Raw genomic sequence first — 25,352 nt, 5'->3', positions numbered from 1 at the left:
GAATGACGGATTACATTTTTAGTAATCTGCTTTAAAATTTTATATGTTTTTTTTTTTTAATCCATTGGTGAGTACTTGCCATATTTCAGCATTGATCACTCCTTAGACCAGAAATGGTGACCATTTTATAATGGAAGTGCCTGTTAGGTGGCCAGCATTGCCTCTTATGAAGGGATGGACAGCTACAGCCATGCCTTCTATGGGATACGAACTTAGGCTCTTTGGTATCACAGTCGGCTTGCCTAACCACTATTCCGCATGGACAGCAAAAATTTTATATATAGTGATACCAATTTCAGAACCAGTTTAGAAATGGAATAGAATATATGTATGGACTTTCGAGATGATTCTGGCATAACAATCTGTCATAATTCCTTCTTTTTATGTAGTAATAAAACAGCTCTGTATCCCATTCGTAGGGGGCTGCTGTTTTCAAGAGCTATAATCAGCACAACATGTATACAGCATTTGAAATGAACACTGCTGTATATTCATTCATTATGAGGCTAAATTTAATTAGGAATATAACATTGATTGGTACTGTAATTTAGGACATATTGAAAAGGCAAAATGGATTCTGCTAAGGAAAGCATCCGAATGAAAAGAAGTACAGGAAAGCTTGATTGAGAAGTTCACAACCACCAAAACAGAAGAGAGTGTTTTCTGGGCATAAGTTATGCAAAGGTCAGTGGAACATGTGCTGCAGGTCTGCACTTTCAGGGGGAATTCCTAATCATGCTATAACCATTTAAAACTAAACATAAGATAATATACAAAGCCTCAATGCATAAGCTCGCAAAGTGGTCTCTCAGTACTCTACTCTGAACTTATATGCGAACTAAACTGAGAATTGATGCTCCCTTTTGTCTTGTATAGTACTTCCGTGACTACCGAGAAATTTCCAGTAATTTCAATTCGAAATTGCTGGAAGGCATATAAAGTTAGCTACATACAGCTTCATACAGTTACAGTTACTCAGAGATCGGACCAGTTACAGTGACACATGGATCGGACAAAAATGTCACCAAATAGTCGCAAAGTTTGATTACTTTTGGGGATTTCTCACCAAAAACCATCACTAGCTTGGCGTAGTCGAGATAGCCATTCACCCAAAGCTAAATGGACCTTTCTTGTTACATTATACAAGAGGTAATGCAATTTATTTATAATTTCACTAAAATTATTTACATATACACTCTTTTGCAAAAAATCAAAGCACCAAGAAGGACTTATGCGATTTTGACGAAATTTGGTATGCAAAAACATCTTGATCCAACATGCAAATAATCAAAGTTTCAAGGCAAATGAACAGGAATTGTGATCATAGCCCGCATTTCTAGTGTGCAATTGCAAAGTATAAAAAGTAACAGGGATGTAATGTTTATCTTTTTTTGTTGCTGAAATTGTAATTCTGTAAAGAATCAACTAAAGATGCCATTAAGACAACATCAAGGACTTCACAGACAACTAAACGACTTTGGACATGGTCGCATTGTAGGGTTGCATGAAGCTGGGTAGTGATACTAAGCAATAGGCCGCCACCTGCAGCATACAGACACCGCCGTGCAAAGATGTTGGCAGCAATGGTTGCTACAAGGAAATTGCTGACAAAATGAAGGCTCTGGAAGGCCAAGGGACACAAATGCGAGACAAGATATGATGATTGTTCGCCAGGCCTGAACCGCCTCAACATTATCATTGTCGACTATTCAACACACTACAGCTACGTCTATACCTCCTGTGGTACCATTCATCATTTCACTGAGCTCGTCTAAGGTAGGGTTACGCTCACAGAGGCCTTTAAGATGTTTGCCTTTGACCCCACAACATCGACGGAGTCGTCTGGAGTGGTGTCGCAGCCAATCAACACGGCTGCCATTGGACTGCCATTGTATAGTGTTCAGCGCTGAATCCTGCTTCACTCTTGAAGGAGATGAACACCGTGTTCGTGTCTGGAAAGGACAGGGCCAGCGGTCCCTACAAAGGCTGATTGTTTTACAAAGGCGTACAGCCATAACCCCTGATGTGTGGTGTGGGGCGCTATTTCTTGTGACAGCAGGTCATCTTTAGTCATCCTCTGTACATCTTTAACTGCTCAATGCCATCCTGCCCAGCCGGTTGCATTACCCTTCATGGCACCTCATCCTAGGGCCATTTTCCAACAAGATAATGCCAGGCCACATACCACTCGCATATCTCTGGACTGTCTCCGTGATGTTGATACTCTTCCTTGGCCAGCAAGGTCACCAGACCTTTCACTAATCAAGCATATCTGGGACATGGTAAGCCACCAGATTCAGGCACCACAAAATATCGCAAATCTGGAGTGACAACTGATGAATGCCTGGCAGAATGTGTCACAGGATGACATTAGGAACCTCTACCACTCCTTCCGTCGACAAATTCAAGCATGCATTGCGGCTGGGGTGGTTCGACCAACTACTAATTTGAACACTTAATGGGTGATTGTGAGCCATGAACAGGTACTATGACCTTGATCTTTTAATCATTTTATTATCTGTGTATGAGCTATACACATATTCAGTTTCATCAAAAACAACCACTTCCTTCATGGTGCTTCTATTTTTTTTTTTTTTGCAAAAAAAGTGTATACAAAATTCAAAAGGTTGTTACCAATCCAAGGACTGCATGTCTCGGGCAATGCAATTCCTGAACAAGAAGAGATATTTACAATTAAAAACTATCAATAACTGAACACTAAAATTATAATTTCAATAACTAAAATACAACAAATCAAATACCAAATCAATAAATAAATGCACGAATTTAGAAATTTATGTACACATAGGACCATGGTCTTGGTATACTATTTTCATCATATAAACAATATTAACAATTTTGTTTGATTGTTGCTTACTGAACTGTCTCAAATTTTGTGGTGCTTCAAAGCGCTTTTTTAGATCCTTGACATCTGCCGTTGGCAGGACTTTGTCTTTCTGTATCTCAGGATCCTGGAGGCCATTGATGAAACACTGTAGGGACAGGATTTCTTGTGTTTCTGTTGGGCAGTCCGAAAAGGTGAGATGAGACAGCCTTTTGACATACATGCCGAGTTCCTGGAATGTTCCTGTGGGTGTCTTTTGCGAGTGGTAACTGAAGCCTAATATAGTCTTTTAAACACTTCTTGCCAAAGCGACAGATAGAGCTTTGTCTGTAATTTAGACTCTGGTTTTCGGGCAGAGTTTGAAGGATATCCGCTGCATCTTCTCTTAGAAAAGCGGCAAGATAGTAGGCCTTAGCTTGGAAATCTTAACCATTTACATCCGCCACTACAGAAAACCGAGTCTTGTACACTTGCTAAGACGTCTTTCCATCATACGTGGTTAGCTTTAGAGTGGGATGAGAAGACATAGGAATTTAAAGACGTCAGAATTATGTCCAGCTGTTGCTATGGATTTCATCAAGCTGTCAACTCCCTTGGTGACAGCAACAGAAACTCTGTCATTGAACACGTCTAACTTTCTTGGTATTCTGCAGACAAAAGCAACCTTTATACTCTTAAAGATGAGTCAACACAAACGCCACCAAAAGGGGTGCCCTTAACGAGTTTTTTGTTATCACTTTCACCTGGCCATACTGGAGTTCGTTTCCAAGAGAACAGGAAGTTAAGAACACACCAATGTTGTGTTGTTAAAAATTCTTCCCTCCCAGTGTTGGGGGGCGACTCTCGTAGAAGTCCAGCATATCTTTGCTTAATTACCACTTTTAAAGACACATAAAGTCAGCCAAAAAATGAATATGAAACACAAACATTTACACTATACTGGATTAAGTACCAAGGATTGAGGTCACTGTAAAAAGCAGGTAATACAATTACTAAGGGCTAAACTTAATTATACACATATTGTACACAATCTTATAGTTTTCTTCTGTAAACAAGTGTTATATTATATACATTTTTAAAACCTTATTTTTATTTATACATTTTTCCAGGCTGAAAAAGATAGGCCTGTAGATATTTATTTATCAGTTTCTGTAAATCTCTCTACGGAGACCCCGAAACTTGATCCTGAATTACTGCATTTAGTGACATCAAAATAACCCTAAACATTTGAATTGGCATCAACATAAGAAAAAACATTTCATTATCAATTTGATTAACATCAGCTACGAAATAACATAATTATTCCCTTTAGGCATCTCCATATAAGGCTTTAGCATAGTAAGGTGACCAACCATGGATCTTCCTTTCTTCTCTGGGAAATTTACGATACAGTTTCGGACAACCACTTCTGAATATCTCAGTCCCTGTCGAATGGACCGAAAATTTGGCTTGTCTCTATGAGGCCAAAACTGACATAACTGAAGTTCTTTGATCGTACTGAATTTCTTTAGGCAATCCTATTCTGGTGGAAAGATTTAGTAATGCTTCCACTACAGTAATAGAAGTTATGTCTCTTTCCGGAACAGCATCCGGGTACGTGGAAGCTGTATCTTCCCTCCCCCTCTACGTGTGGTAGGTAAAAGTTCACACGTATCTATATTCAGTTCCTAAAGTACTTTTGAAATAACCAATAGTTTCCGACCATTTTTCAGGTCTTTAAATGGCATTTTTTTTTTCTTTTTCTTTTAGATAAGTGCTTTCTAAATAACTTTGAGAGTTTAAATATGGTAAATAAACGGATGATTTCAAATAATTATTTCCTCTTTGTGAGTGAGAATTTCGAGTCGTAGCTAATGAAGAAAGAGGTAGCTCATTCACCTCTGTATTGGGCAGGTACAGTGGGGTGCCCCTCCGTTGTATTTGGAGAATGAGCTGGGAGCAGAATTTGTGGCAAATGTGTAACTGTTTAATTGACAAGGGGGAGGGGGGAATTTACTCTGTGGCTCTACACTTATTTTTCTCACTTCTTTCATTGTACGGTTTCAATATACCCCAATTCGTCAGTTCTTGACAAAAAAAAAAAAAAAAAAAAAAAAAAAAAATTTTTTTTTGATTTTCTGCTAAGATTTCTGCAGTCCGGCTCCCAAGTAAATAGCGTCAGGTGTCTAGTTTTTTGAACGATGCAATTTCATTTTCGTTATTTCGAATTATCTTTCTTCTCTTCTAATTCTTTCCTGCCTCTCTTGCTCTTCTCTTTCAATTCTATCCGTATTTGTATCCTCTTTTCTTTTAATTTTTTCTTTCCTTTCTTCCTTTTCTCTTTTAATCCTGTTCCTTTTTTCCACATCTCAAGCTTCACTGAAGGGATATTTCCCACCAATCTTTTCGCAAGTTCCTCCTTGAGGCTTCATTTCTAATAATTAGCTGTGTTAGATCTGTTATCCTAAGCTCAGGTCCGACTTTTTGCCCTAACTCCTTCAGCCAAGGTTTTAAGATCATCTTTTGTAACTTTTGCTAAGAATGCCATGATATAACCACAAATTATTATCAAAATCTAATGACTTTCTCCCTATATATATATATATATATACAGAGAAAGAGTTTTTTCTAAACAAGTAGCAGTTCCAACTATGAAGAGCAACATTTACCCTTAATTTTTTCACAACAAATTCAACTCTTCTAAAACATAAATTCAAGATAATTTACACTATAATAATGCACATCATGCAATCAATCTTAATTCTTCAACTGGAGCATATATGATCATACAGTATATTTTACATTCAGTTCATCAAAATTTCTAGATAAAAGTATACTATATATATATATATATAGACAGAGAAAGAGATTTTCTAACAAGTAGCAGTTCCAACTATGAAGAGCAACATTTACCCTTAATTTTTTTCACAACAAATTCAACTCATCTAAAGCATAAATTCAAGTCAATTTACACTATAATAATGCACATCATGCTATCAATCTTAATTCTTCAACTTGAGGATTTATGATCATACAATATATTTTACATTCAGTTCATCAAAATTTCTAGATAAAAGTATACTTTCAAAGATAAATTTATGTATATATTGATATAACAAGTTTACTGCGAATTTCTTACTTTTTCATTTAACACTTTCAACTGAAATTTTTTAAATTCCTATAATTCTTACACAAACTAATGTTTTATACTCCCTTACGAAAAATTCTAATATTTGAAACATTCAAGACGACAAAGTACCAGCTAACATTTAAAACCTTCAGAATTATACTAATTCTTTTCTCTCTTACACATTCAACTATATAAGCTTAATTTCTGCAGAACTCATGAACATTTCAGATATTAAAAGATCTATTAACACATTCAAATTTCTAAAATTTATGATTTATTTGAAACACAGAACCAAAGCAATACATTTCTTTAAGCTTTACAGAAAACATAGTTGACTAAAAAAAAGTTATTTGTATAAATTAAATTACAGAAATAACTTAAACTAAATTACTTCACTGCAATAATATAAAAAAATTCAAGGGGCTTACCCACCTGTATTTGTAGGCTTGGCACCATGGTTGAAGCCTGGAACCTGTAGATGTTGTAAATCACAATTTAAGGATGCTGATGGTCCAGAAACTTTAAAGCATTTCTTAGAACACACACGCGTTTTGGGTGCTTTTAGTCCCACAAACTTAAAGATGCTGAAGATCTGTTTTGCAAAACTTGAGATGAGCTGAATTTCGGAACCTGATGTTTCCTCTTCTCTTCTGTAAAATATTTACAGACACTGGCGATCCCTAAAAACTTGATGATGCTGAAGATCTTCGGACAATGACTGTCCTGCAAACCCAAGATGAGCTGTATTTCGGAGCCTGACAGTCGTCTTCTTTACAGAACTGATGCCCGCAGTCTTTTTAAACACAAGAGTTTTCGTTTGATTGCCAAACTAAAATTGCTGCCTTGGATTTCATGTCCCACCTCTGCCACTAATAAATTTAAGCTGTGACGTCGCCGAGCTTACGAGATAGAAGCAACTAGAGAGGTCGTGTTTTTAGATTTATTTAGAAACTTAATTTAGGCTTTATTGATTTGGAAGTCAAACAACAAAAATCAGCGTCAAATTTGCACTTTTGCAGCTGAGGATGATGATTCGGTAAAACCATCGAAACTAGTCCTGTGAAAATTTGAAAATATAACGCTGATTTTTGTTGTTTGACTTCTAAATTAATATTTGTTCTGCATGTTATTGTATCTTAATTATAGGCTTTATGGGTTAATGAAAGGTAACATTGCATCATTATTACAGAAGGGGGAAGACAACAATTTCCCAATGTTCGAACTCGTCTAACTCTCTCAGCATTTTGTAGACAAAAGCAACCTTATTAATTTAGAAGTCAAACAACAAAAATCAGCATTATGTTTTCAAATTTTCACAGGACTAGTTTGTGTGATTTTACCGAACCATCATCCTCAGATGCAAAAGTGCAAACGAGATAAGATATAGTGATTAGATAAGATAAAATAAGAAAGACCGGACAGACCATTGAAATTAGTCCTGTAAAATTTGAAAACATAATGCTGATTTTTTTGTTTGACTTCTCAATTAATACTTGTTCGGCGTGTTATTGTATCTTGAAAGCAACCTTTTTACTCTCACAAGACGAGTCAATTGAAACACAGCCAAAGGGGATACTCTTAACGAATTTTTAAGCCAAGGTGGTTATATTTCTAACCTCCTTGGCAAGAGAACAGGAAGTTCTATAAGGGCGCACAGATGTTGTGTTTTTGACAGGACAGTACTTTGAAAGATTGTGTTTATTGAATTTGAACCCAGTTTCAGAACATTTTGAAACTTTAAATAAGGAATGGTGTTTGGAAGAGGGAATTGCGAGGAGATAAAGTTCGGATCAGCATTGGTACGATTTACTTACATAATATGTAATTTTTTTCTGAAATTAAGTGTTGATGATGGGCCAGATTAAAAAGTTTAAATTCACTTACTGTCTTTTTTGTTATATATTTTTAGCATATACAGAAATATTACAAAATTCTTTTGAGATGTCAAACATTAATAACTTTTCTCGCTTTAAGAATATGCCGTAAATTTTACATAAAAGCTTCGTTTATGATTTTTGTAGCTTCTGATCTTTCTTTCTATCTAATCTGACTCACATTCTATAGATAAGTTTAGGATTAAAATCACAGAGCCTTTCCTGAAAGCATTAAGTAACAACTGAAGAGGGATTTTCTTAAGTGGAAAACCACTTTCTAAAGTGGTTTCAACTGTCTTTCTAAAGCAGAAAACTGCTTCATACCACATGTCCCGAAATAAGTTGCCCATATTGAATGTCAGACATATGAGCTGTATAGTGAGTAACACTTCAGAGCTTTTATATGCAGTTTTGAGGTGTATTTCTACCACAAAAAAAATTAATAATTAAACTACTTAAATTTACTTTACTACTCCACAATGATGACCTTCAACTAACGACAGTCGTTTGAGGTTATTCATGTACTTAAATTAATTTAGACATTAGAAAAACCTTTCCAAAATTTTATGTTGTTATGTTTGTTACATTTGAATACTGTCTATGTAACTTATCAAGTGTTGCCTTTGTGCTAAATATAAGATTTCTAATGTATCTTTCACACGTCTTTGCAAATAACGTCTCAAACTATTATTATTTTTCAAAGTATGAAGCTTTTATTTTTATAATGCCATAATCATTCTTTAAATTGCTTAGCAAATGGAACAATTTAAAAACAAACTTTTTAAAAATTAGGTTAACAAAAGCGACCTTAGATTTTTGTATATTTTGGATGAAATCCTGTCAGTTTTGAATGAAATCTAATATAGATCCCTCTTCTTCAGTTGCAAGAAATTTTTGTGAAGGTGGGTGGGAGCAACAACCAGGTTCAAAGGAAAATAAGCGAAGAGGAAATGAACCTAATGCTCTTTATCTGGATTTCATCCACAGATGGTGGCTTCCAATATTTTGTCTATTCATTTAAGTTCAAGAAGTTAGATTTTTACTCTTTATTTGATGCATATTCAGAACTCCAAGCATTTTTATTCCAACTCCAAACATTGATATCAAAATATGTTATCTATATATTAGTTAAAGTTTAGTTTTCTATTCAAACATTTTATTGTATTATAATTATGCAAATATGTCCGAGTTCCTAAAATTAGAAATGAAGCAACTTTAGATTAGCTAAATTCTAATGTAATTTATGCTTTTTTGTCTAATTCTAAATTTTACATTGACATCTTTCTCTTTAAAAATAAACGCAGTAATTAAATAAACGCAGTTATTGATAACGTGATTAAGCATCACATTAATGACCAAGGAGATGTACAGTTACATTCGATTTAGTTCTATTTTTATCCTTTATCGAATTGATATAATTTTAAGTGAATTCGATTTCTATGCAGAATTGATTATTTTTATAAGTACCTAGAGCGTCTTTGCAATTAAAAGATGTTTCTAACGGCATGCATTGTATATTTGCTAGAGAATCGTTTGGTTCTTGACAAATTTTATCAGCTTACACAACAAAAAATTTTTTTAATAAATCAAAAGCGCAATCAACTGGAATATTTACTTTCCAACGTAACTTTGCGCATTTTTAAGAATGAGTTTTGTTTTTAAGAGACGCGTATCGCCGTCAATACACGGAAGAGGAAATGGTCGATTTTCTAAGGCATTTTTTAACTGCGCCACCGTTTTTTTTTAACCGATCGTTCAAATGGTGTCTTTTTCCGGATGGCTGTTTCTATGTGTTTTTCACTCTCTCGTGTCTGTCTCTTTTATTATCATTATTCTTCTTTTTTCTTTTACTTCACTTAAAATAGCAACTATTTCCTTTGGATAGTAGACACCATATCAGCATACAAAGGCAATTTAGGCTAGCCAAGGTCAAAATTATATTACAGTTCTATTTTGTTTAGACAATTGGGCTTGTCCAAGACTCATTTCCCTTTACTATCTCGTGTTTAAACACTAGCGCAAGTAGATTTAGAGTTTGGCAAAATATTATCGCGTGGATTCTGTTGTATTTATTTTTTCGTGTTATCTTAATTAGACTTTTCTTTGTAATATTTTTTATTTGTTATTGCATGCCAGCCGTCGTGTTCGCCATGCACCTGTCGTTATTAAGTATTCGATTTAGTCATGAAGTTTCTTGGCCTTGACCGTTTGCTTGCTATAAGCCTTTCGCTGTCGACTTCTTTTGGTAATGAGATACTGTCAGAATCGTGCACTTTGTCACGTGAATTCAATATAATGTGGCGGACGGCTCGATGAATCTAAAACCTAATAAGGATGATTGGGATATATAAGCTGAACTGGTCGCGAACTGCAAGGCCAAATGGAATGGTTAGAAAGGTGATACAGCTATTTAAAAGGAAGTACTCTCTGTTTCTGGCATAGAATATCTTTTTGATTTCATTAACTATTATAGTTTGTTCTCAATCGTCTGATGATATTTTTATGCGTTTCACTCCCGTAGTGGAGTAAAAAGGTTCTACTTAACCTCCGAAACTAATCCTATAAATCTACTCCTCGTTATGTCGATTCTCGTTATGTCATTAGGATACTAAATCTGACAGGGGAAAAAAAAAAAAAAAAAAAAAAAATCCTCTTATGTTCTAAGCAGAGTATTCCGCCCGCATTTTCTAGGCAGAATGCCCCCTCCCGATTCGATTTAAATAAGTTTTAAGTAGTAAACACCTTTATGCTTCTGATACTGAGTTACAAGTTGGATTTTATAGGATTATTCTAACTACGGCGAAGGGCAGATAGGATTATTCTAACTACGGGCAACGTTTTGCGTAAGGGTAATAGGGTGTTCATGGATGAATTTTAAAGATTTTCATGGATGAAAACTGGCTCTCCTTACACATGAGGAAAATCATTAAAACTTATGCAGCCAGCCCATTCGTCGGAATCTGAGCCTGAACTGAAATACCAATATCCAGTGATTTTACCGCTCTGCTATTGGTGGGCAATGAGCAAGGGAATCGACATAACGAGGAGTAGATTTATAGGATTAGTTTCGGAGGTTAAGTAGAACCTTTTTACTCCACTACGGGAGTGAAAATTACTTTCGTTTTTACCGATTATAAGAATTCAGTAGTTAAGGTTGTCAAGCATTTTGTGTTTTATTTTTTAGGATAAGTATAAAACTTTTACTGAACTGTGAGATCGTACAAAAAGCTAGATTTCTTGACCTTTGCAAGATTGACTTTTTAAATTAAAAAATGGCATAATTGTCTAAGCATGAACACTTCCGAAAATTACCCTCGAAATGGCAAGTAAAAGACCAAGTAAAATAACGCATTACCTTGAAAAAGCAGTAACAGCGTGATATGACATTATCTCCTTTCTAACGGTCCATATCTTAATCAAAGAGAAAAAAAGAATCTTTGATGACTTTTGATGGTCATCAACAAGCTCAACTCGCGTTCCAGTTACGCGTCGTAAACAAACTTAGCTCGCATTACAAATTTACGACTGACAGATATCGTGCGTATTTGGGAAAAAATAATTGCTTAATCTCGCAACCACTGAAGAGTTAACCTTTTATTCGCATCTCAGACAGAAAAGGACCTTTTCTGATATGCTTTGCTCAGACAAGTTACTCGCCTCTTGTGGAAGGAAAGTAATAATATATAATTTTTCGTACATTTTTGAGAAATCGTGTAGAGAGATGTTAAGCAGTACGGGGAGAAAAATCAGCAAATCAAAAGTTAATTTGCAATGTTTACTTACATTACCTGATTCGTTGACGAGTCTTAAACTAGAGTATTTTCAGCGACATTTGTAGTCCAGTGTTTCATGCAGAATTGTCACCTTATCAAACTATAACAATTCTGAGTATGGTTGCAAAAATTTTTTCCTCCTTTTCTTCCTTTTTCTGTTAGAATCAGCCTTCGTGGAGACTTTCTCCGAATTATTAGTCCGTTACGTTACATTACGCTATCATGCATTTTTCATCCATGAGACTTAAAAAACCTGTTATCATTGCATGAAACATTAGACCTTTAATATAGCTTTCTCGTGGCCTTGTAGATTATCAGCTCGTAACGTTGCTCTACGCTAAAACGCAGGATCTTCATCTCTCAGATTTTAACAGTTTTTTATTACTTAAAAACTGAGAAGTTTAAAAGGAATTAACGCCCTCACTAATATTTAAAATTTTTATTTTATTAACGTAAGAAACATCCTTCCCCTCTTCCTTCCATTAAAAAGTGCATAAAGTTTAAACTTAATTAAATTACATGTTTTAGAAAGCGCACTAACTAAAAAAAATTTTTTTGGAAGGGGGAGTGAGATTGTGACGGCATTGTCGTCATATGTGACTGAAAAAAATCACAATAAAAATTCTAAATGTCACTGCAAAAACTCTTTTTGGTTTGTTTAGTTGCGGCAAAGCACGCGTGGGCTATCAGCCTACGGATAAAGATGCCTTCATGGAGGACTTTCTAAGGAAAACTGGCTCGTATGTACGTTACACATGGGTAAAACGCCGAAGCAGCCAGCCCTTTTAATGGGATGAACTTTTCTCGGATTGAACTACCAGTGTTTAGCGACTTTACCGCTCGGCCTGTGATGACCCAAAAATGCTTGCCTAATGTTTTCTTTTTTAAATTCTTTCCGTCTTTTGCGGTTAGAATGATTTCTAGCGAGGCCGCATCCAAAACTGTTAAGCCTTTACATTACATTAGGCTGTTATTCATGATGCTAATCTACACGACTTAAAAAGCGTATTGCTAGAGCGTGAAACTCAGGATATTTAATCTGTTATTATAGCGGCCTCGTAGATTACCAGCTCGTAATTTTTCCTTTGGCAAAATATAAGATTCGTCTCTTTCAGATTTAATAAATTTTTGATTCAGCGATTCGAAACAGCTTCATGATTTAAAATCAATAAATACACGTCCTAATACTTGAAATCTTTATTTGACTGACATTAAAAACATCCTGAACGAGGTGTTTCCGAAAAGAAAACACACAAAATTTTGCCTTCTCTGTATATTAAAAAAAGTACAAAATAAAATATATTGAAGTATACTTTATTAATTACCTGTAAACATTAAATCTGGCTGCGTGTAGATAGTCAAGCGACTTTTCTCCCCGTCTTAGTTTTCCAGTGAAATGACACCGAACTTAGAAGAAGCATTAAAACAAACCTTTTTTAGTGCTTCAGTTTAACAAATTACATGTCTCTTGTAATCACAGAACAAGTCACCGTTTCTTGCGCTGCAGGTTTTGTGTTCGGCATTTGAATCACGACAGTGTTGTTTTTGTTGTTGCACCTTCGTTGCACCAGTGTTGGTTTTCTTGTTGCACCAACCTATACTCAGCCCAAGTTCACGAAATTCCTCGCGGCAAGGAGCGCAAGTTTACGCCAGTCATTGGCAACAGCCTTGAGGACCTTATAGGTGACAGTGCAATTTAGTTGAGTTTCGCCGCCCCCCCCAATTATGATGGAGAGCGCCCCGGGGACGGGTCTGAGGGTCTTCCACCTCTCTTTCCCTATCATCAACCTCTCGAGAGAACTTTGTTCGCCGCATATTTAGAGTGTCCTCATGTCGCGCGGACACTGTACATTTACAAACATCCATGTCTTTTTAGGGATTCGAACCTGGGCACGGCAGTCAACGACGCTAACCACTATACCGGTTGGGCGGCGAATAACGCCAGTAAGCACGGCAAGCAAAGGCTAAAGCCGGTTCAAATAAATTCAATGGTTGGGCGAAAATAGTGCTAGGACGGATTAGCGACCGCCGGCAAAATATCTGCCTTCAAGAACTCTGTACTTATACATTAATCAATTTGCATCCTGTTGGGAGCCAGCGAAAGAAGTATTAGTGAAGGGAAAATAATAATAAAAAATGATAAGATAATGGGTTAATTGAACTTAAAACTCTACACATAGTTTTAGTAAAAAAATACTGTTTAAATACAGTTAATTGGGGTAACGGGAATAGGCTGTGACAGTATTGTTGTCATTTTTGACTAAAAATAAAATCGATACATTTATAAATGTCATTGCAAATATTCTTTTTTCCTTTCACCTTTTTTTTTTTTTTTTTTTTTTTTTTAATTGCTTTCCGTCATTTATCGTTATAAACATTCACAGCGGAGTCGTTTTCCAAGCTGTTAATGGAAAATCTCGATTCACGAAATTGTTAAAACAGAACATTTAATTGTATCATATTTTACTCTAGCTATTATGTTGAATTTATTCAGAAAATAAGGCCGAGGTGACTCTGCTGACGCGGCCAGAGAATCTTCCTCGGAGGACGAGTCTAGGACGAGCTGCCCAGTGTTTCGGATTTGGTTACTTAGTTTGTTCTTTGTTTTACCGGTTTGCCAGTATTAGCGGTACGGTTTATTAGTTGAGTTTAGGTTCCTAGCTATTAATTCGTTACGTTACGTTATCATCCATTTTTCATCTGCTTTACAAGTGCGTGAAATACAAGATCTTTAATGTATCCTTCTTGCGACTTTTAAACTGTGCCTTAAGAATTACCTAAACCTTCGTTTAAGTATTAAAAAAATACCCAAATATATCCTTGTAGAATGTTCAAGCAATTCGTTAGATCCAGAAGAGGAGTAAAAGAAAGAATGCCCAAATTTTTCCTCGAATTGAAGCGGAATGCCGAGGGCAACCAGATATTTCACCTCAACAACATATTTAGCTTTCAAGTTCGGGTTGAAAAATATAATTCTAAGAAGCGGCCAACTCAGTGCTTTCACTGCCACTCGTACGGGCATTCACAATACCTATGTAATAATCCAGAACGGTGTGTTAAGTGCCGAGGCCCGCATCGCAGTAATATGTGCCCCAAGAAACCAGAGGACAAGCCCTGCTGTATTTTTTGCGGTGAGGAACATGTTAGTAGCTTCCATGGTTGTGAGGTCTACAAAGTAAGGTATGAGGAGAGGAAGCAACAGAAGCCACAGCGATTACCAGCCTCAGAAGCGTCACTTGAAAATTTCCCGGAGCTCTCTGAAGCAAAACATCGGCCTGTGCAAAAACCAAGCGGACTGGGATATAGCGATAAAGGGAAAGCCCGGATCTACCCCCAGTACTCTCGTGGATATTTGGTCCCAAAGTTCAAGAACTCTTAAAAACTATTTTTGAAATATTCAGGTTTTTGCAGAGTGCAAACTTCATGGATAAATTGAAATCCAGTCTATAAGTCTATAAGCCATCCAAAACTTAATAAAATGTGGGACAAGGGGCTAAACCCTGAGGTAACCACAGTTATTTTTTGTCACTCGCCAGCTCCACGGCTTTCAGGCTAATAGCTTTTCCGTTCTTTTAGCTACCTTACTATTCCAAATTTTTTCTCTATAACGTTAATGCTTTTTTAATTTCTTAAAAATTGTTGTTATTTAATTATTTAACTTAATTATCTTTAATTTTAATCTATCTAAGTTTGTGAATTTTTTTTTTTGGACATTATTCGAAACAACTTAATTGTTCTACACAGGGTAAGGCAACAGCCCAGACACCCGGTTGTCTTAAACACCCTTCTGCCGGGAGGATGTATCCTTGCGGCCTCTAAACTTTGCCTTAAGAATTATCTAAACCTTTGTTTAAGTATAAAAAAAATACCCAGATCTCACTACCTAAACATGTATTGGGACATTAAAATAAGTTTTAATGATAGCATAGAAATAACTTAAAAGAAAATATAAGTGTTTCATTAAAATAGTAGTGCTAGTATACACTGAAGTGGCAAAAGTCATGGAATAGCAATATGCAAATATACAGATGGCAGTAGTATCGCGTAGAAAATGTATAAATGCGAAGTGCTTTGGCAGGGCTTTCATTTGTGTTCAAGTTATTCATGTGAAGAGGCTTTGACGTGATTATGGCCGCACGACGAGAGTTAACAGACTTTGAACGCGGAATGGTAGTTGGAGCTAGACACGTGGGTCATTCCATTTCGGATATCGTTAGAGAATTCAACATTCCGAGATCCACAGTGTCAAGAGTGTGCCGAGAGTATCTAAAATCAGGCATAACATCCCACCATGGACAGCGCAGTGATCGACCACCTGCACTTAACGACCGAGAACAGCGACGTCTGCGTAGAGTTGTCAATGTTCACAGACAAGCAACACTGCGTCAAATAACCGCAGAAATCAATGTGGGACGTACGAGGGACGTGTCCGATAGGACAGTGCGGCGAAATTTGACTTCCTTAGGCTATGCCAGCAGAAGACCAACTCGAGTGCCTTTACTGACAGCACGACATCGCCTGCAGCGACTCTCGTGGGATCGTGAGCATATCGGTTGGTCCCTAAATGAATGGAAAACCGTGGCTTGGTCAGATGAGTCACGATTTCAGTTGGTAAGAGCTGATGGTAGGGTTCGAGTGTGGTGCAGACCCCACGAAGCCATGAACCCAAGTTGTCAACAAGGCACTGTTCAAGCTGGTGGTGGTTCCATAATGGTCTGGGCTGTTTTTACATGGCATGGACTCGGTCCTCTGGTGCAACTGAACCGATCATTGACTGGAAATGGAAACCTTCAGCTACTTGGAGATCACTTACAGCCATTCATGGACTTCACGTAGTCAAACAACGATGGGATTTTTATGGATGACAATGCGCCATGTCACCGGGTCACAATTGTTCGCGATTGGTTAGAAGAACATTCTGGACAATTCCAGCGAATGATCTGGCCACCTAGATCGCCCGACATGAATCCCATCGAACATTTATGGGACATCATCGAGAGGTCAGTTCGTGCCCAAAACCCTGCACCGTCAACACTTTCACAATTATGGACGTCTATAGAGGCAGCATGGCTCAATATTCCTGCAAGGGACTTCCAACGACTTGTTGAGTCGAGTCGCTGCAGTCGACCACGTCGAGTTGCTGCACTTCGCCGGGCAAAAGGAGGACCGACAAAATATTAGGAGGTATCCCATGACTTTGTCATTCCAGTGTATGCTATTTAAGTAAAATAGACACAAGAAGATATAAAAGAATTCAAGACTTACCGTTGACGACACTGGAAATTCGGTATCTTCCGAAAAAAAATTTTTTATTTCAGAAATTTCATCTACTTTTTATAAATATAAATGGTTTTCTAAGGCAAAATGATTTTAAGCTGGAAAAAAAATTTTGCCAGTAATTTTTCTTTTAAATTAAAAATTTTTGAAGAAAAATTTAACAATTAAAATGTTCTTCTGCAATTTTCAATATTTTTGCCCCCAAATTTTGCATTATATTTATTATAGTGTTAATAATTTAAAGTATCGATTTTGTAATTTATGAATCAGTTTCTGAGAAAAAAAAATAAAAAGCATATTTTTATTTAAAAACGTTGAGAAAAACAAGATCTCAATCATATTTTCGCTTCCAGTAATGTTTTTTAATAATTTTAAACAAGCAGTAAAAATATTAAATAATTGATACCGTATCTGTATAAGTTTTAAAGACGTTAAGTAAAAGGATTTATTGAAAAAAATGCAGACTGAGAAAACGCAGTTTAAAGAGTATAAATTGTCTGAATGTTCATGAAATCATTTCAAATTTTTTAAAAATTTTATTACTAGATTTCAGTATATATATATATATAATAAAACCTAGTACTATTCAGTTGGTTAATATAAGCATAAATTACGAGCTTTTGTTTAAAACCTAATCTAATCCAGTAATATTGCAGAAAAATCATAAAATTCAAGTATAATTTTTTATTCATTTTTCAAAAAGAAAAATTTGAAATTTGAACAGACATAAAATATTTTATTTAAAACCACCCAGCAGCATATGTGATTTCTTCTCTTCTTTTGGCCATTTCTTTTCGTATATAAGTTGCATTTATAAATAATTTAGGTGTATTTTAATTAATTAAAGAGTTTAATGTTTGTTCCAGCACTATTTCAATAATGCTACAGTCAGGAAGTTTATCACTTTCATTATGCTCCCACTTATCACAAATCACTCGAGTCTTATCACAAATAATTGCAGTTTTTGAAGGAGCATAGCAAAGTTTACTGATAATACACACAGATATATATAAACCTGCCAGTTTAAAGGTGGAAAAACTTCTCTTTCGAACTTCACTTTGTATTTGAATAAACCAGTTTATACCTATACTAAAAAGCCCGGCGGTCACATAAAATGACCGCTGTTCTAGATATTATAAATTGTAATTAAAATGATTTGTGCAAAAGTGTCTGCTAATTCAAACATAATTACCCAGGGCAGGGGGCGAGGACGCCCCTTTGCTTACTGTCCCACGGGGTCTCCCCCTTGTACTTGCTAAAGTAGAGTGCAATGAAGGAAACCATTGGCAGTACATTTCTTAAGAGCCACCGCTAGCTCAGTAAATAAAGCTGATTTAAATAATAAAATGTTAATTCACATGTCAAAGATCTCCTTGTACACAACATTTCATGTGTAGATCTTTCCATCATTTTTAAGCTCGCCTTGCAGAGGACCATCAATTATTTTTAATTTTACGTCCGTTCTTTCACGGACACTTGAATAGGAACTTACGAACTTTTGCGTTCAGTTGTAAACCATTTCAAAAACAGATGATTGGTAATGCAAACAAATGTTCACGTTCCCCCTGACACGCCCAATTTGCGTTCAGCTGAAAATTCAGTTTAAAATACAATGTCGGAATAAAATCGGGCAAAATTTTAAACTCTTTACGCGAAAGGATATTTAGCATAGGAGTTTGGGTAAAACTACCTGATGAGATGTACTACGCACAACTCGTTAGTTGGTTTCGTCTCCTTTAATTTCTTAACGTTTGCAAGTTTCTAGGTAATTCATATGCAAATATAGATAAATGAATAATAAGCCACAATTGTATGAATTAAAAATATTTAAATGTTCTAAAATACTATGATAATTTAATTAAAACAATGATAACTGCATATATGATATCAGTGTATATGGACTATTTGAATTTCTTGGCAACTTCATCCCATTGGCTAGTACAGTTATGCAAGCGACCAATAAACTATCGGCGACAAACAGACCTTAAGCCGAATATAATAAAGAAACAGAGTTTGCATATAATAAAGGAACAAAATTACACTCCTCTTCATTTACACTTATTTTTAATAAGTTACTGAAACAATTATTAAGTACAAAAAATAAACACTAGGAGGGGCGTTTAAAGGGTTGGCAAAATTTTTAAAAGCCTTTTTATACCATTTATTATCGTCAAATCATTTCAAAATTTCTCTTCAGTATAGTAAACAAAAAATCGGTAATTTCATCGATTTGGGAGGGGGGGGGACCAAGTCCCTATCTATATGGGAAGTAATGTATTTTAATATACAGGGTATTGTGTTAATGCGGCGACAACAGTAGATATCAAGAGGAATAATAATTGCCGTGGAACATGCTATCACAGACCACTTTTAGTCGCTGATAATGATGAAAATAAGGTGGGGTCTGATTTCGAGAGGAAAAGAAAGGTGGCAGTCGGTTGATCACTGATTTTGTTTTTAGCTTATGTAAGCATAAGCATCATGTCTTATGTAAGCATTATAGCAAAATGCATGCGCTGCTAGAGTATAGGTTGCGCGCTACGGACGGTAGCGCCATTACAGTAATAGGGATGTGAAACGATAACTTGTGTGTGTCATTCAGGAGCCATACCTGGGCAACTACATAAACGAAAAATACGCTGGTATGCGTTTGATTTATTGCTGAGCAGGTGAAAGTGAACGTTTAGCGTAGCTGTTATATCAAGAGCTATATCCGAGAAGGAGTTGTGCACACCACCACGAACCACCTTCGCCAAGATTGATTGATGGCTGCACGAAAGGGGGTAGTTCAAGGTAGCAAGATGTGTTGTAGGGCGCCCTCGCGATTTGCGCAGGCCTGAAATGGTAGAACGGGCTCCGCAACAGTTTGCCGATTCTATGTCAAATACACGAGTGATTGCAGTTGAACTCGATGTTCAGCTCATGGCAGCTTGGAAGAATCTACATGTAGATAACATGCACCTCTGTCACCTACAAGAACGCATATATGTTAGCTGAAGCCGAATGTCCCTGTCAATTAGAGTTCGTACATTGGATGCCTGACGCTACGAGAATAACCCGCAGTTTTCCGCCATCTTTTTATTCTCTGATAAAACCAGTTTTACGGCCCCCCCAGCCCAGACGGTATAATTGTTAAGAGAGTTTATTGCGGAACCGAAGGACTCGGGTTCGAATCCCGGAGAAGGCATGGGGATTTGTAAATGTATAGTGTCTTTTTGGACATAAGGCACTCTAAATACACGGCGAGCCGAAAGTCCTTTCGTGTGATTTGGTGGGAGAGGGGTGGGTGACCCTTAACCCCCCCCCCCTCCCGGGTGCTCTTCCTCAAGTAGTGGAAGTAAAAGCACAACCTCTTTGAGGCTCTGGCAACCATTCTTTCGTGAAATACATGGACAACAACAACAACCAGTATTACGCGAGAAAGTTTTGTCAGGCGGTATCCATCAGAAAGCTCTATTCAGGTTCAGTATCAACATCTGGCAGGAGTCCGCAGTAATTATCTTTTGGAGCTGTGCCTTTTGCTTGATTGCCTCAACGGCGCAAGGCGTTTTGATTTTCTGAACATGCCCTCCCGAATTGGTTGCAGGTTCTAGAAAGAGTAGCGCTAACTATTTTGTTGCCCGGTGTAGTTTTTGTAGATTCTAAATTTGTGCAAACCGTTTGCGCCGGTCCTGGTTGTACCTTCTACAATGCAGACGGACATGGTGTCCCAGCTCAATTTTTCAACGGAATGCGTAACCAACCAATATTCCAACGCGATGCTATACTACAGTCTGTTACTTTAAACAGGACCGTCAAGGTTATTGTCTGCCGCTTGATTAGGTTTGTAACCGTAGGAAACGCCAGCCGCAGCAGATGGTTTGATTCGCCTAATTTTTTTTTTCCCTTCACCTCTTCCGTTTTAGCGTATGTTGCTTCTCGAAAAGCGAATTAATGAAGGCTAACGCGAATTACAATCTCAAATGAGATGGAGAAAATAAGTGCTGTGAAATGATGATGATACACGTTACGATTGCAGTTGAGGGAGGTTGGAAGTGCCTGTTTTAAAGGAACCTTAGTGCCTTTGAAGTGCCTGTTTTAAAGGAACGAAAATGTTACATATCTTGACAGATGCATTGCTAGTTGGTCAACAAAGGCGGAGCTGTTGCTTGGCTCCACGCTTTCGGGACCACTTTCCTGTGAGACATTGCAGAGTCTAGCACTGATTTCGTTACCGCTGCGGCATACATTAAGATTACATCCGCTACCCCTGCCGGGCGCACTTCGAGCGCGTCTGACAATTGTTTCGTCGTCTCTGTGAGCTGTGAAATCATATTTGAAGCCCCCACTTTGAACAAAACCTCGAATAATTTATCACAATCTCTTTTTTTTTTGTACTGTACACCACAGCTTGTGTTATAAATTTGCTGTGAAAAAATGTTGCTGTGCTCTACTTTTGTGATCCCCGCTCAGTGATAAACCCTGCGTAAGCAGTTTCTCGATTTTCACCTACTAAATGTGGTTTATGATAAGCATGCTGCATAGTGATTATGGTTCTTGATGCCTGCCGTGACCCTTCTGAGTTTGTCGCCACATTAACAGGACACTCCGTATTTTCTCTTATTTTTCCACATTGAAAACACTCTAGTCCTTTTCTTGTAAACTTTATTTAATTGGTCTTTATTTATTTGTCTTAGCGGGATTGAGTTGATTTTTTGTGGGATGCAAAACTTTTGTTTTTTATTAGGAATAGAAGTTTTCCCTTCACTGATAGAATAGGAGTAAATGTCGATGGAATGAGGCATAGGGAACTTTCGATGTTAGATATTTACACGTTGTTTCTCGTAATTCAGTTTTTTGTTTTTATGTATGGGTTCAGTTCATGTATAGTTTTGCTGAATTTGTTAAGATTAGGTAATCTTCACCTTTCTAATTTTCGGGGTCAGAATCAAAACAATATTGCAGAACATCAGAATAAATAGCTCGTCTTTCGTTCAAATGATGCTTCATCCAAAGCATTCTTAACTTCATTACTTAAAACTTATATTGCTTTTATTTGCTAGTTTATCAGGTATGAATATTAGTGCAACGTCAGCGGTATATTAATAAAGTTTTTACAACAGGTGTTTTAATATCAAGTTTATTCCGATGTTGCAGCGCTAATATCGTAAACGCATGTAAATTCACTGCTCATAATATTTTTATCAGATATTAAATTTTTTCTGACCTCATCGGCATCGAAATTAAAAAGATATATGCAAATCTTAATGATATATTTTATTTACCAAATTAACGTTAAAATAATGCTGGTTTTATATTAAAAAAAATTAGGTCAATTTTCGCGATTTACCAGTAAACAGGTATAGCTGTATTTACATATCCGAATTCTGCATGCTATCCTCCTACTTATTTAAACATAATTTCTAGGAGATTTTAGAGTGTCGCATAATATTTCCGGAAGTTTTTTTCTAATAAATTTGAAGTATGTTTATCAAAAATGTGTGATAGAAACAGAGAGGATGTGTGCTTTGCAGCTACTGTTAAACGTAGAGCTGCTTAGTAGAACTCGTAAGCCGTTTATTTGGTTTAGCAAAACCCAAGAAATTATTTTGCTGTACTGCGAACTTCCCAGAAGTCTAAAAAAAGGCCCAAATGTGTTGTCGATATTAAACAACTCTTATTACCCTCGAAATTCACTCAACGAATAGCTTCTGGGGAACTTCCTCTTGAAATGGTACACATTCCTTCGTCTGCATGTTCTACTTCTTGGAGCATGCAATTTTTTCTCCCCTTCTGCGCTTTTCCTCGACTGTTTTTATGGGGAGGAACTGTAAAACCCCGTTTTTCGTCCGAGGATGGTTTAAAAATAGATAGCGATGCTCTCGTTTTTCCGGCTGCCCCTGCCATCCGTGTTTCCCGTTATCCACCCATCCGTTACCACATCTAAGGCAAAAACAAAATCGCCTATCGGCCGAGTCTGGCATTGCTGTTTTGGTTCCAGTGGAAGAAGCAGGTAAATGACCCAGGATCGAAGAGTGAAAATTGTTCGAGCCTAAATTGCAGGAACACGTTTCTCCCAGAGTGTGTAGGATGTGTTCGTCCTTTCCCTTTTTTGTGTGTTCTTTTTGTTTTAATACATCGTTTTTATACCTGATAGAGGTTCTCATGCGTTCACGCTTCAGTTAGTGCGATCTCGCCATTTGTTTGTCATTGTTCTGCTGCTGCATCGGAGAGGGAGAGGTGACGAGGGAAGAAGATAGAAGCGCTGTTACGATTTCTGTTTTTTTAATATCGGTCTCTTTCTGCGTACTGGGATAGCCTCTTCATTATTATTACTGCATTCATTAATTTGTTTATTTGTTGTGGGTTTAAGCCTCTCTTTTTTTCTTGCTGACCCTTTAAATCAGTGGTGGGATTCCTCTCATCTGAAAGTCATAGAGAGTCAGGAAAAATATGAACTTTTTTTAGAAAGTTAAAGAAAAAAATCGGAACTCCATAGAAAAGGTCAGGAAAGTTGAAAAGTACTCACGAATTCTCTGAAATAATTAAAAGTTTGTTTTTTAAGTGGTACATTAAATGGCAAACAAAAACTGCCGCTCTTGAAAAGAGAGCAAGTGAAAAATTTCTGCAATTTTGTTACAGAAAGTATTTTATTCACCTCGTTATTTGACGAAATATTATCAACCCATAACTCTTTTTCTTTTCCTGCTTGTGAATTATTCTTCACTCTGTTTGTTCTCAACTGCTGCTGTATAATATTCTGCCACGCAGTTTTGTCTACAGAATAATTAAAGCATCATCGATTTCTTCTGAAAATTTTCATTGCAAAGTTAGATCAAATATAAGCAATTGTTAAGATTTCACTACCTGGTTGAAAGAATTTGAAATAAATACAAACACATGTTGGATATTCTGTAAAAATATCCATGTGAAATATTACTTAATAAATGGTAAATAAGAAAGAAATATGTGATAAACATCTGAGCCCAAACGATATCTTTACATAAAACTATGCATATCAGAAAACTATTTACACCAATTATATATATATGAAACAGGTGTTCTATAATAATAACCAATGCAGAATTTTATTCAAAGTAAACTTTATTAATTTGCATTCGTATACATTAAGTGTGTTAAATTTCACATTTAATAGCTGCTCACTCTTAAATGTCTGTCTACACAAGAAATATTCATAAAACAGAATAAATTAATTTTATATACAACGAATGTATTCAATTAATTGGCATATAACTTTTAATGTTAATAATGGATATAATTAGATCATACACAATATGTATTCTGAATCTTACACTTTCAAAATCAAAAGAATGCAAGCACTGAAATAAGAAAACACTAGATTCATTGTAACACTTCCAATCCTTCTCGGCTCAATTAAAAAAAAAACTATACACTTGAATTCTCTTAATCCACAGCGTTAACAAATGCATAATATTCGAGGCTAACTGAAGTTTGAGTCGTTTCTTCGATGTAAAGAGCGATAATATGCCGTGAACATCAATTCAAATGTTAATGCGTGATAAAAAATCGCGAAAGTGAAATGTTAGCGATTAATTAAACTCATAAAACGAAAGCATTACGAGATTTTCTACTATTACGCCATACATTCATAACTGCGAAACAAATGCGAATTAAAAGATAAACAACATACGCTTACATGGCATGAAGCTTTACGAGAGAAATAGAAGTTCATTGGTCCATTTTTGAAACCCCTCCCTCAGTGGCTACGCTGATGTGCACTAGTGAAATATGCCTCCCGTTCAGGCCACGTGCGCCGCTTAAAAGCGCTGGCATTGTAAGGCCAGCGATTCTTATCGCAGTAAAACCGGAAAAAGCCTCTGAAGTACGGAAATATTGTAAATTATGTTATGATAAAAATGCAACTGAAGCTGGTAGAGTAATGGCCAGAAAAAAGACTAAGACAGTTGTCACAATTTGTAATAGCTGTAATGGAGAACCGTTTTTATGCTTACCGTGTTTCAATGAAGTCCATTAGTCCTGTAATGAATCAAAAATTAAGTAAATTTTAAATATTCCATAAAACAATGTAAATTGTCTTATGTTATATGTCTAAGTTATATATCATGTTACACGCTGTCAGCCAGCGGCGGTCTGCGCAGCATAAACGGAAAGTCTAGTATCAGCCACAGATGGCTGACGCGGCCTAAACGGAAAGTCTAGTGTCAGCCACAGATGGGTGACGCGGCCTAAACGGAAAGTCTAGTGTCAGCCACAGGTGGGTGACGCGGTCTAAACGGAAACTCTAGCGTCAGCCACAGATGACTGACATGGCGCTCAACGTGTTAATTAAATATGAAACATAAATATCTCAAGGCCCACCAGTGGCCGAACGGTAAAGTCGCTGAACACTGGTAGTTCGGTCCGAGGTTCGAATCCCGCGAAAGGGCAGGCTGCATGGGCGTTTTCGTGGTTTTCCCCAAGTGTAACGTGTTTGCGAGCCAGTTTCCCTTAGA

The 25,352-nt window shown here is 36.6% G+C and overlaps 1 protein-coding gene across 3 annotated transcripts in view; it reads left to right on the top strand.

The window, feature by feature from the left end:
• LOC118186492 (uncharacterized) overlaps window positions 1-25,352 on the top strand; it is a 131,323-nt gene that overhangs the window by 14,069 nt on the left and 91,902 nt on the right. The gene's annotated exons all lie outside the window — the stretch shown is intronic.

This window comes from Stegodyphus dumicola, chromosome 4, assembly GCF_044657685.1.
Source record: "Stegodyphus dumicola isolate Sdum_Otavi_A_Nest chromosome 4, ASM4465768v1".
In the NCBI taxonomy this organism is placed as follows: domain Eukaryota; kingdom Metazoa; phylum Arthropoda; class Arachnida; order Araneae; family Eresidae; genus Stegodyphus; species Stegodyphus dumicola.
This window is presented reverse-complemented; position numbering and strand designations above follow the sequence as displayed.